The sequence below is a fragment of the Ammospiza nelsoni genome, chromosome Z (assembly GCF_027579445.1).
Source record: "Ammospiza nelsoni isolate bAmmNel1 chromosome Z, bAmmNel1.pri, whole genome shotgun sequence".
Classification (NCBI taxonomy): Eukaryota; Metazoa; Chordata; class Aves; order Passeriformes; family Passerellidae; genus Ammospiza; species Ammospiza nelsoni.
Window position 1 is genome coordinate 69,261,219 of NC_080669.1, and position 14,440 is coordinate 69,275,658.

Genomic DNA, 14,440 nt, shown 5'->3' on the forward strand with positions numbered 1-14,440 from the left:
ACAGCAGCTTGAGAAATACGAAAACTAACTAAAGTGAACTGTAATAAATTTGTAGGCATACCTTTTGCTTACACAAAATATAAACAGTTTTAAGGTTCCTGCATTTAAGAGAACACCAGAATTTTCTTGCAAAACTGCAGCAGTGCTCTGAACTGTCAGACTGACTTCTCAGACAATGCAGCCCATAATTTGGAACCTATACAAGTAAATTAAAACCACATTGCTTTTGTTTTCTACGATCTCTTTTGTTTTCCCCTCATTAGTTTTGCTTCTTACTTCAATCTGATGGAAATTACTTTAATCACAGGAGGCTGGCTCATCAGCTGTACTAGTTTTGTGTTTAGTACATCTGGAGATAATGAGTTTTCAAAAAGATGTTTTCATTTCTTTCAGCTCACCATTACTCCACCCTGAGTAAGCCTAGGACTGAGTCATTAAGTTAATGCCAGCGCTCAGAATCTACAGGCTAGCCACAAATCTGAATTTTGACCTTTTGGTATAATCCTGGGAGAATACATTCTGATCAGGGTCCTGTACTGGGGGATGACTCAGGCCCCTTAGTTAGATCTCAGCCTGACGGTGGGTCATGAATTTGCATGAAAAGTTTTCACTAGGTTTGTCCCTATTTGTGGGTCCCAGCAACTAGACTTTTGACCAACTCCTTTATACTTAAGTGAGCACAAACACTTTTGCCAGTGCCGAAAGCAAGTTTCCAAGTAGAATGAATAGTGAAAACACAGGCAAACCATTGATGTCATATGCCTTTGCATAGAACGTTGTGTCCTATGCAAACAAACAGGGTTAATTTGTGCAATAGCCAGAAGGAGCCATGGCAGGGACCCAGATGTTATTTCCCCAGAGTTTCCCCAGAGGTGCCAGGGGAAGGAACTCTTCTGGGTAGAAGGGGTTTGTTCTAGGTCAGTGTGGTGTGGTGCGGGAGCAGTTGAGTGGGGCTGATCAGTGTGAATCGCTCACCTCTTTCTTGTACCCTCTCTCACTGCTGTTGTTGTACTTTCTTCCCTTATCTCATTGTTGTTTCCAGCACACTGCTCTTATCTCAACCACTGGAGGATCAGAATCTTTGCCTTCTGATCCTCCAGTGCTCCTCTCCAGCCCAAGCAGGGCATAGAGAAAGGGAGGCCGGGAGCAAGAGAACAGTGCATGGATTCAGTGTGATCACTAAATTGGAAAATGCCATTCCTAAACCATGACACTATGTTATATAACACCTGGGGACATAGTTTAGTGGTGAACATGGTGGTGCTGGGTTAACAGTTGGGCTTGATGAAATTAGAGGTCTTTTGCAAACTTAATAATTCTATTATTCCCTTTACAATATTAACATCTGTTAAAAATACTGACTAATGTACCAAAGAATCCCATCTACTTGTTCAGAAGCAGTGTCCCTGGAAATGTAGTTACTTTAAAAACAAAAATCAAAGCTTTTCCAAAACAGGTTTCCTCTTTTTTTTTAACAAAACCAAAATTGTATAGGTACTGTTAAGGTTTAATTGAAGATAATTTAAAACAAAAAGACAATATTGAATTTAAAATATTTTCTGGTTTTGTCTTTTCATAAGTGAAAAAAGAATTGTGTTCCATTATCTGTTTAGCTCAGAAATAAGTTTTGCCCCTTTAAAACTAGATCTCAGAATGAAGAGGGGAAAGGAGAAGCAGGGAAATGTTTGAGGCAGTCATATTCAAAAACATGGCAATAAGAGCTTCAGCATTCTCTGTCACAGACCGTGCTGTGTGCAGCACGGTCAGACGGACAGAACTCTCCTTTGCTTTGAGCTAGTTTTTAGCTAGCTGAGGGAGAGAATTCCCTGGACTGTGGTTTTTCTTTTTCTTGGAACTGATTGGCCCTGCTCTGGACTGCAAACCCAGAAGAACACCAGGAGCTCACGGCTGTGGCCCACCAGGGCCTGGGGTTGCTGCATTTTCCAGCGCAGAAGGGACTGATGAGAGACTGAGTGAGCTGAGCTACACCCCACTGTGGGATCTCAGCACCTCAGGATGGAGGTGCAGAATGGCCGAGAATACCCTTGGGGGGCTCGGGAGTCCTGGAATGTTGCCAGAAGTGTCTGGTGGCTGGACTTTGATCCAACACAGGAGACGACACCTGTATGAGGACTGGGAAGGTTTCACTGGGTGAATGGTGTTAATTAGAGTGTGAGACACAGGGTTTAGGATTTTGGTACAGGGAGGTCTAAAGAAGTAAGATGGAGGAATTGGGGCGTGTCCTGTTCTTCTTCTTCTTCTTCTTCTTGGCCTCCATCTTCTGTGGTGATGGTGGCACTTTGGGATTGGTTATTACTAAAAGTGCACCGGTTAATAAGGGTAGAAGGTATTGGGGAAAAAATGATAAATATTGTACACGTAACTTCGGGTATAAAGATAAGTGACCGCCCCGGGGGCTCGCAGTGTGCCCATGGCTGACTTGCTGTGCAGACCTCTGTCGGGCTGAAAGAAAATCTTTTAGATAAACAATTAATAAACACCGAGACCGAGACAAGATCAGGAGTCTCTCCTCGTCCTTTGAAGCGCCGGGCTCTTCAAGGCCATCCCTGGGCCTTTCCAGGCCACCTAGACAGCACAGAAAACTTACACCCCACAAAAGGGCTTTCTGAGATTTCCATCTCTTCAGAACAGCAAGACGTTTTTATTGTTTAATATGATGAATTTTTTATGCTTGTGAAAAAAACAACTTGTTGAATAAACAGGTTTTTTCCATGTTTCTCCAAGGAAATCTTTTCCTGAACCAGTAGGGGTAGGGGCTGCTTAAATCTGCTTTCTAGAGGGACCCCTTTGGAAGTTTCCTCCCAAATTTTCTCTAAACCATGACAAATGGTCAATCTGAAAGAGAAAAGGAAAAAAATACTCCCTGAAGTTATTTCCTGACCAGAGGGGAAAATCCCTGGTTTAGTGAGGTATTTTCCACCAAGTTTTTGGTGTGGCTCTATGGCTGTTTTTTTCCCCTAGGATGTATGAAAATGTGTGATGTGTAAGAAGACTGAACAATGCTTAATTTGTGATGCCTTTCAACCTCTGGTTGCCCTTTTGCATAGAAGAATGACCAGGCATTAATGAGAGTCCAGTATTGTCTGCTGTCAGGTGACACAGTGGGGTGCCCTATCTCCCCCCAGCCTGCATCAAAGACTGATCTTGTGCTCCCTGGGGACTTCCCACTCTCTTCTCTTGATCCATCTTTTCCTCTCCCTAACTGCATCTTTCTACATGTGTTTTTTGTAAGTCCTTTATCTTTATAGGGAAAAGGCACAATAACTTTCCCAATCTCCTTTTACTTTCAGAGGTGCTATGCACAACTGTTTTGTTCAGTTTTTTTTTTTTTTTTCCCAGGTAAGAAGGAAGATTAAGGGGATGACATTTATGAAAATATTTGAGATTCTGGCTTTGGGCCTTTCTCTGGGTCATTTTATGACCAGAGCTATATATAATATGATTCAGAAACACCAGTTTCAGACCTAGCACAGTGAAGAGAAACTTCACAAAAAATAAAAATAATTAAATTTAAAACTAAAAAGAGAGTAGAGGAAAGAAACAAAAATAGCAAGATGGAGAAGCATATAATAATTCACTATATAAAAAAAAAAAACAGTCAAAGAAAGTGGATATTTCTTTCCTCTCTTTTTCTGTAAAGTTTATCCAGACTCTACACCTTTTTGTGGAGCAATAGGTTCTGACTCAAACTGTCCTTAACCCATAATACTTGAACGTAAAGTGAACTGATGCACTTTTTTTTTTTTTTTTTTGGCAGCAAATGGTGATCAGTCCAGCCAGTTCTAACATGATGCAAATAACTTGCAAGACCTAAAAAATCTGGTTGGGCCAGTTTCTAAATACACTCAGTAAAAACAAGTTTTCCAAAACAAAATACAGAGCCTGTTTGTTGGGAGTAAAGATTTAAAACTGGAAGAATGGCACAGAGGACGGTAAATTTGCAGCCTTGCAGCTGAGAATGCCAAGGCCTGGAGAGTAACAGTGCGGAAAATCATATACTATGCCCACTGCTGTTTATCCTCAGTCTGCTTTGAGAAGTAGAATTTCTATGTAGAGATAATGTAGGTGTTTACAGGGACTCAGTGACACTTCTACTGAAAGGCTTGCACTTCCTTCTTAGGAGAGTGGTCAGAAAAGCACAGAGGAAAATTGCAATGTGGTAGTAAAATACACAAGTGGACCGTTGAGAAACAGGTGCCAACAGCAGGCCAGATGCTTTGCCTGGGACTGGGCAGAGGCTGATGGTGCCTACATCCTTGTTTTGTGTGCCTCTGCAGCCCAGTGCTGTTTCAGGATTCTCCAGTCAGCAAGGTAACGAAATAAATTTATTCTTTGGACTTCAGCCGTGGTTTCTTCATTGCCTATAGTCCTGTGCATGTGCTGATTCACACACTGTTTAAAGGCAAGCAGAGTACAGAACAAGAATTTTCTGTAGGAGAGATAGTCCATGCACTGCACAAAGACTGCAGAGGTCTGGCTTTCTCCTGTTTAGACACCTATCACTGTAGTCTTGGATTCTCTTCCTAATAACAAATGGTTTTCATCCACTTCAGAGATATTTGTTTCAGCACCCCTGTAGGCCCCTTAAGGATACAAACTGGAATTACACCCCTGTGAAGGCAGTCCTTACAGTAACACTGGATGAGCAATAAACTGTAGAGGAACATTGCAATTGCTCCATAAGATCCTAGTGAACAAGCTATACTGACATTATTGTTCAATTTCTACTGCAGCAGTGGGCTACGCTGCCCCTCTTGGAATTATCTACAAGTCATTATTAAGCAAACAATAGAAAATCAAATGGATGGAAAATAGGCACAAATATTGCAAATATCCTAAATCCACTGCAAGATGTAAACTTAAAGTGAACTGAAGCATCTGCCTGCCAGTTGACAATACTGCCTTAGATCTATGACATTTAGATAACTAATCTGAGATAACTTCAAAAAATACAATGCAATAGTTATTTCCACCCAGTTCAGTGTGATATATATTATCAGATATTTGAATTTTTGAATAGTTTTATCCAATAGATTGACAAGCTTGTACTTCGGAAAATTATCAAATAAACTCTAATGCAGGAAAATTAAGATTAAGGATAATGAAAATTCTTAGACGTGCTTCCTACTCTTAACAGTTTGTCTGCACAAGGAAGGTCTTTCTTGGGTATGAATTTATTGTATGATGTAGCTTAAGCCCTCTCAAAGAACACCAGTTAAAAGCTTGAAAAGCAAGTTTTCCAACAAAATTAGAGCTAAACATGGATTTGTATTATAAATGTATTTGCTTAAATTTGTACATGAGAGGGCTTTCCTGTGCTTTGTGAAAAGACTTTTGTGAAAAAGTTTTAAATTTAAACATCTGTCCTATTTTGTAAAATACAGCCTTTTCCTTTATGTCAAAGACAGCATAGTAAGGCAAATTATTATTCCAGGTCTTCTGGCTTATGAATAGTTCCAGAGTTATTAGGACAACATATTGACTGCTCTTCCTTTTAATCAGTTGAGCAGACTGAGTTAATCAGCAAAGCAGACAGCATGAGTCTTTCAGTGATTTCACAAAAACAAACAAAAAATGAATGTCAAAACCAGCAGACAAAGTCCCTATCTAAAGGGTCTTGAGTCTTAGATTGAAACAGAAAAGTAGAAACAGATTTGATGCAACGGTTACGCAATGGCTTTTGGGAAGTAAAAATATTAAACAGGAAAGTACATCTACCTATGTTCTTTCTACATCATATCTGGGTTTTGTGTCATGGTTTAGCAAAAGCCTGGTTTTCAGCTGGGGGGAGGAGAGGGGTGGTTCCCTGTGGGGACCTGCAGGAGCCAATCAACTGGTTAGTTTTGAAGAGCCAATCAGTTGGCTAAGTTTAAAGATTGACACCCAGTTAAATCACTTTTAAAAGTTGAACATGCCCCTGTGAAAGAGCACATTTGAAAGTGAAGAAAGCCCAGGAAAAGCTCTCTTAACTTCCAGCTTTTTGAGCAGGCTGAGCCAGACCCCTGTAGCCAGGCCTGGGCTGTGTGGCTGGGTTGGGCCAGGCCCCTGCAGCCGGGTTGGCACGTGGCCGGGGCAGCCCCCGGCAGTCGGGCTGAGATGTTCTGCCCTCAGAGGGGTGGTAAGCGGGCAGCCGAGCTCCTCACGGGGGAGACTGCTGGGCCCTATCCCAGCGGGTGGCTGGGGCTCTTTCTCAGCAGAGCTGAGGACCAGCACTGGGAATAGCCCTGTGGTTGGCGCTGGGAGCAGCCCCAAAGCTAAGAGGAGCCAGGGCCAGGAGCGGCCGTTCAGCCACCTCCATCCCAGACCAGGAGCAGCCACCTGGTCAGGGCCAGGCGGTCAAGACTGGAGCAGCCGGGCGGTGCCATGCAGCTACAGCTATGTCAACATAACTCAATAGACTGTTCAATTAGCCGCTTCTAGCTAGATATGCTGTTGACTGAAGGACAAAAGCAGCAGCAGAAGTTTTACTTTCTTTTTTCTTAGTGCCCCACATGAAAGAAAAATGGGGGGTGGTGCTGGCAGCCAGTGCAGCTTGCACAGTGCCGGTAGGGACCATGTCGTTGGTAGCAAAAGACGCAGCAATTCAATTGTGGACCCGAGAGAAGGTCAACCTTTCAACAATACAAAACTCTATAAAAACTGTTTCAATTAATAAAACTTGAGAACAAATGAACTTATGAACACCAATTCTCTCCCAAATCAGGAAAAGGAAGGGGCAAAGGCATGTAAAGACAACAACATGGGACTCTGAGGTCAGTAAAGGAGTCAAAATTCTAGATAGGAGGGGATTGAGGAGATGCCTTAGTCTTGGGCTGAAATTATTTTTGTTAATTTATGGAGAAGATATAATTGATACGTCAGACTTTTGTTTTCCCTGTAACTCATGAAAATGCATTGGCAGGATGTAGTATTCTAACCCAAATGTGAGCTGAGGCACCGGGACTGAAGCAAGTAGACGTTGCTTTAATCCAATGAAAAACTTGAACAGAGAGAGATGAGAAATTTGCCCCACAGATAGTTATAAAAATCCTCTGTTCCCAGAGATGAAGAGAACTATTTGTTTTATGTTAGAATAGCTCATCCTCTAAATAGCACCTCAATAACTTGACATGGCCATAAAAGCAGCTGTGGGAAAGCTACAAAGAATGAGAAAGACTTTTCACACTGCAAACAGATTGTCCTTTTCCAGGTGGCTGATTCTCTGTAACATTAATGCCACAACAGAACGCTTTCTTGTGGAGAAGTCTCCATAGCATAGCAAGAGAGACTCCTCACCCTAAAGAAAGACTATTCTAGAAGTGGTAAACTGACTTGAAAGTCCCAGATTTTGTCTCTGTACATTGTCACTGGGGGAAGGAGAAATGTTCTGAAGGTTTATTCTGATTTTTTTTTTGTCTTATTTTTTTTTTTCTGTTAATCATGTTTTCTTTGTACCCTTTAAAGTTTGTGCCTGTTTTAACCTCCTTCTCTTGATTCATGTCTCACAGCAGAAAAATATATAAACATATTCTAGTGGGTGCACTGATGTTTAGCCAGCAATGACCCCCTACATAATTGGTGTATTGACTGGAAAACTGAACAATTGGCAAACCAAAACCTCTACAGTCTGAGATGAGGATTGCTTTCTAGAATGGGAGCAAAATCTCTTAAACAGTTTGTCTAGAGTCTTGGTTATGCAAATATGTTCAATATGTGTTCAAGTGTCTTCTTTGTGAATCATTCACACTGTCATTCACAATGCCATCAACTCCAGAATTGACTGTTCATGTTCATCATGTAAATTGAGATAGTTGCTCTAAATGGAGATGAATGGGACATATCCATATACCAACACTAGATTATTTTCTGCATTAATGTAAAATGCACGAAGCTCTATTCTTATGTGTGCTCTTTACTTTTCAGCAGATGGCATTATATAGTACATCCTACTGTGCTTTGCACTTTGCTTAAAATACCCTTTTGCCAACTTGACTTGGAAAACATGTTAAGTGTGACACAGAAAATCTTTGGATGATCTGCAAAAACAGGAATCATTCTGACCATGTAAAGGAAGAATAGCACAGGGTTCCTATCCCACCAAAGGCGGGAAATCCCAATCCATAAAAAGTGTTTATTCTGCCATAAAAATGTACTTTACAAATTTTTAGTCCTCTGACCTTTTACAGAAACTATTGGCTAGAGTTGGAAACAAGCAGACAAGAATCACTTTTTTAATTTCCCACATTCTTACTTGAAAAATGTTTACTCTTTTCACTTTCTAAGATAACGTCTCTTATAACCATCCATGAGTATTGGAGACTGGGATTTTGGATCCTAGCAAACATCTACCTGGAGAAATATTGTATATTGTCAAATTGCATTTCTCAGGCAGAGCTGAGACCTTTGTTTGTGCTGCAGTTGCGTTCCTGATCTCAAATATTTAAATACTCAGTGGAAAACTTTCTTAGGATGAGAAATAGCGGAATAGCACCTGTGTAATAAAGGAGGTTCGTTTCAGTAAAGGGGCTTGGGATGTGGGGGACTTGGCAGAAAAGCTCTAATTTATTCAAATACATTTTTGGGCCTATGTAACGCTCTATTCAAGACAGAAATGGCAGAAAAGAAACAATACTTCTGAGCTATACCCTGTTCTCTTCGTTGAGCTTCTAGAGGGTGTGTGTATTACTAGGAGTTCCTCAGAAGTTTTTTAAGTCACCATACCAAGCCTTACCCTTGGTAGCTAAAATTAACTTAGAATCAAGATATTAAAACACCAATCCTTGAAGATTGGTGTGGTTGTTTGGCTTCTTTATGGTTCAGAGGTAACTGGGATGAAAAAAAGTGGTAAGTAAAATATTGTCAAAACAGGTTTTCTTTAACTTTCATCCGCTAAATGACACCATGTTTTTCTCTGTTTTTCTCATTCATTGTTGACTCACTCATTTACTATTGAGAAACTGGTTGAGAAAATGTATTTTACACATTTATTTATATCCTTTGAGTTCGTAGACCTCTTGGCTGCATAGTTGCAAACAGACTTGGAAGGAAAACGTAATGGTGATGTCTTAGGATTTTAGATTTTAGTCTGTTAGTTACTGCCTTCCCATTTTATTCAGACAAAACAGTTCCTCTCTGGGCCTGAAACTCAAGGACACCTTACTGTCCGAGGCACTGAAAAGTGTAACAAAAACTGAGGGAGGTCAGGGGCATGAACTGGGGATATATGACTTTATTACCTGAAGCTGTAATTGGAGGATTAACCCAACTGATATGAAAACAGACCAAACTTATAATTGTCTGAAAAACTTGTGACCATCAGCTACCTTGGGTGTAGCCTCTCTCAGAGACCTGACTGCGCAAGGTGTTCTTGTTGAAGGCCTTTAATAAATACCTTGTTTTATTCTCTTAACATTGTCTGTTTCAGGTAGCTGCTCCAAGGCATCAACAGCACCATAATTTTGCCAGAAGTTGCAGCTCCTATTGTGACTCTGAACCTCTGTAATTTTTGAAAGGGAGAGAATGAATGCTGGCAGTAGTATTTGGTCCATGTTACAGGAGCAGAGTTGAAATTATTCATGGGTTGCAGGCAGAGATGACAAAATGGATGGTCTCTATAAATAAAATGCTGCAGCCTCTCCCATCCCCTCCTCCCTATCTGAATGTACAGAAGTGAATTTCTGAATTAGATTCTGCATGTGTAACTTCAAGAGCTCTCATCTAATCTACAAGCTTCTATCTTTCATAACAGCTTAGAATCTGGCCTCTATTGTTGTGCAGTCTTTTTTTTGGTGACTTTCACTTTCATGAAAACATGAATAAGTGTATATACATTTTACATACTTATCTATATGTACCTCTTTATATATGTACAGCTATATATACATATATATAAATAATCCTTTTCACTCTTTATATCCACAGTACAAATAATTGTACACCAGAGTAGGTGTTACAGTATTCTTTTGATAGGAAATCTAAAATGTCATAAATAAAAATGTCATTATTCCATTTCTTATCTGGAGGAATAGATGCATATTTCCTAGGTAAAAATCAAACACTGCTGGATGAACCCAGGAAAAACTTCCCCTCTTTGCTACCAACTGAGCTTTCATTTCTCAAAAAATGTGTCAAGTGATAAAAATCTAGCCATGTCCCTTGTAATTCTGTTTATAAAGCCCTTAAGTTTACCTTATTTTTATTTTATTCTGTGGGATGGAAAAAATGCAAACCAGACTTCTCCTGTAAAACCAGTGAGACCTGTAGATGTACAATAGCCATCCCGACCAGTATGCCTGGGGCCAGGAGTCTTATCAGCACAGGTTCTCCAGCTTGGACAACAAACCATGACCCATGCAAGTTTCCCAGTGCTTGTTGACCAACAAGGGACTCACAGAAATCAGAAGATTTCAAGTGTTAGACTATACAAACTCAGAAAATAATACCCAAATACTTCTGTACCCAGCTGAAATTGTCATATTATCAAAACCTGTTAGTTTAGTTGCATTTTTAGCTGCTTCAATACAATTGCAATTAATAACATTAGCATTTTTTCAACTCTGTGATCAGTATACCAGAGCTATATAGAATGTAGGCCCATGAATACTGTAGACAAGGTAATTAGTCAGCAATCTGGTCTCTTTTAGCCCAGTTCTGTAATACTGAAACATCATTCTCCAAAGTAACACTACTGCTACAGGTAATTTAAATTTTAAAAACCCCATTCTTCAAAGGCATGGTTGTTACACTGCAAATGATGTGCACTTTTAGACTGTATACATTGTCTGTATGTGATCTGTACAGCAGCAGGTGTGGTGTACACTATGGCATTTAGAAATGAGTGTGTTCCCATAGATTTCTATCCTCAGAAAAGCCCATACCATCATTTTTATGTGGCTGGGACAGATCTGCAAATGACTAAACGTCTGCTTGTACAAACAGCAAAAATAAAGTCCTTGTGTCACAAAGGCATACCTGCAATATACATAAGGCTTTGCATGAGAGTGTAAATGTTTGGGCTTGATCTACTTGCATACAGAGTTGTACAGTTTTGCAATTGCACTAGTTTCCCCTCTACATACAGTGTGTGAGTACAATGTTAAGCCACACATTTGGGTTTGTGTTTAAAAACAAAACCTAAAACAGCGGTGTGTGAGCTCCATATTAAAATGCATGTTTAAAGGCATTAAAATAAGTGCAGCAATGCTCACAAAATACTGATTTATTTCAAACTTTCTCATGTTTCTCTGTTTATGTATGAGCAATATAAGACACTTTCTTTAAAGAAACCAAATCTACTTGTAGACTAATATAGTTTGATTCTTCTTGATCTTATACTATGTTTTCCAAATAATCACTTTTCGCATATTTTCTAAAACTAACTTTACATTTTAACAAAACATGGGCTTAATCCTTGGGAAGACTCCATGTGGTGTATGCTACCAAGCTGTGCTCTATTGAATTTCTTGAGCATGGCAACTTCCATAGAGAGATTTATCTGACAGCCCTGTAAAAATATGCTGAGCTCTTGTTGACTGGACTTTTTCCAAATAACCACAGGGACATTTTCCAAATAACCACAGGGACATCCTCTACTGGTTTTAGAGCAGCTACCATTAAACATAGGATATGAAATTAAATTAGTTTCATATTAGATAAGTCGTGTAAAGACAAATAAGACAAGTTTTATTAAATTTTAGAAAGAGCTGATAAGAAGCTAATGATATAACAATTTCATTTGTGCTACTAAAACCTCTACAGCAATCATTCATTTAATTTTTAGTAAGTATTTTATAGGATCCTGTTACTTGTAGAATCCATAGGGAGATGACACCTACTTGCAAGTCTATAATATGGGGCCGGAATTGTAACAACATTGCATTTCAATGTGGTATTGTATTCTGGAATTCTGTATTTTAATGATGGACATCCTATAGAAAACTGATTTGCATTGTTCGTTAATCCTTGAAGCAGGCATCTCACAGGCTAGTTAATGTGACATGTGTAACCTTGTCAGCTAAGTCCTGAGACTTGGAAGCAGTGAGGAGTAATTCAGCAATACCCTGGAGTGCTCATGGGGTGAAACAAATTAATTTTCAGTAGGCCTACAATTTTTTTCCTTAATCAAGATAAGTATGAAATACATCTGGTTATTTAATTCACTTCTCCACATTGCTGGACAAATGGGAAGCCAAAGTTTTCTCCTAGCAAGTGTGTACTACAGCCAAGGGAAAGTAAGGTAGATTAGCCTGCACAGTACTACTGCAATTAGACCAATGTAACTTCAAAACTCGGTAATCTCTATATTATGTTGCAGATGCTTCCGACTGCAATGTGAAGGTGTCCCTAGAGCTACAATGTAATAATGTACCCCTCACAACAATGGAGTTTGCAGTCTCTCTCTTAGTAATTTAATCTATAAATAGAGGTTATTTATTCAGATTACTTACCAGTGACCTTAATTTAACCCTTTTTAAAAATATATTTACCATTAAACATCAACAATTCAAATAACTAATAATTTTCTAGTTCAAATGTAAATAAGAACAGGGGCAGAAAATCTCTTATATGCATCAAGGAAAAAATGAGCAAATAAAGACCAATATTAGTCTGTCACTAAAAAGAACAAGGGATAAAGCAATTGTTTCTAATCACTGAGGAAAATGGCTTTTTTCCTTTCTTACTTTCATTTTTGATCTGCAAATTTCTAAACAGTTGTTTTGCTTCATGACTAAAATTCTACAGGCACAGTAAAATAGGTTGTTTTACTGAAGGATTGTAATGAAGCATACATAGCAAGCACTAGTTATTTAAATCACCAATTACCTGCCAAAAATGATAAAGGATTAAAATTTCATTTTTAAATATCTGTGTTTCTAGGATTTATGATCCTAGGAGAAGGAGATCCTTTCAAACCCAAATAGAAAGTAAGAAATTAGCTTCACTACCAACAGCTGTGTAAAGAAAACCTGAGTTCCCTTCTATGAATAGGCTGCTAACTCTGTAACTTAATGATGACTATTTAAATGTCAAGATTAACAATTTTATCTGAAGTATTCAACTACATTATTCTCCACTGATGCTGAATTTTATAAGAACTGAAAATTTAATTGGTGCCTGCTGTAGCTAGATCAATTGATGAAAGTGATTATATGGTTTGTTTACTTATGACAAGAGGGAACTGGGACTGGTGATTGAGGAGATTCCATCTACTATTGTGTTCCTTATTACCAACACATGTGTATGTTTATACCATGACTCCAACATATTGAGACACCAGTACAGAATGGTGTTCCCAACCATATGATACGTGCAAGACGTGAGATTGTAGACAAAGTGAGAAAATAATACCCCAAAATGTTAGGCTTGTTCTACATATTCCTAAGCAGCCACTGAAGGATGGCTGGATAGATAGTATAGCTTTATGCTGGAACTGAAGGCATCAGTCATTTCAGTTTCAAATCCCAAACACTTCTAGCTCTTTTTAGAGAATAGAATGATCAACTTTTTCCCCACTCTGTGACGACATTTCTGAATCTTCACCCCTAGCAACTCCTCTTTTGTATCCTTACAGTTTTGGTTGCTTAATTCTTTCACTCATTGTCACTTTTCAGTTAATGAAAATCTTAGAAAGCTTAATTCATTTGAATTTGCTACAGAATTTAGAGCTAACATGACTCAAAGAGATGTGGGCAGTGCTGCACTATTTAAAAATCCTACATACAGTGAAGTACATGATATTTTGGTTACATGAAAGCATTCCAATATTAACCCCTATATGGCTTAATTTCCATTTTAGCACTCATGTTACCATGCCCAGAAAACTCATAGCCTTTCATCACACTGCTTAATTTGCAACCACATATCAGCAGCTCCAAAATGGTGGCCAACATGCAGCTAGTGATATGTCAACCACTTCAAACCGATGTCCTGGTAGGAGACATTTCTGTCAATGGTGACACTTACACACTGGAGACTGCTGGTGGTAGGAATATCTGTCATGGGAGGGGAAATAAAAAATTGCAAAATACACCAAAGAGAGTGATGTAGCTCTGATAAAAGAACAGACATTAACATAATTTTAAATTAATTAGAGTATGGATTTTGTTAGCTCTGTTTATATTCCTCAGAGTTTGAGGAATGATCTGTGGAAGAAGCTGGTCAATGCTAGCCAAGAAAAGGCAAGGTATAGAAGGACTTTTTTGTAAAGCCAGCAGATGATGTTGCATATGTTTTAAAGGAATATGAAGTGAATAATAAAAAGAGAACAGTTATTCTTTAAAAGAACAATTTGCGGCTTCCCTTTTAGGATTTTTAATTTCTCACAGTTTGTTGGGGTTTTGTTTCTTTTTTTATGGGTTTTATTTTTGGCATGTTCTCACATCCAGAATATTTAAATAATTAAAGGAAAAATCTAAATGTCTTAATGAAATTATCTCCCTTA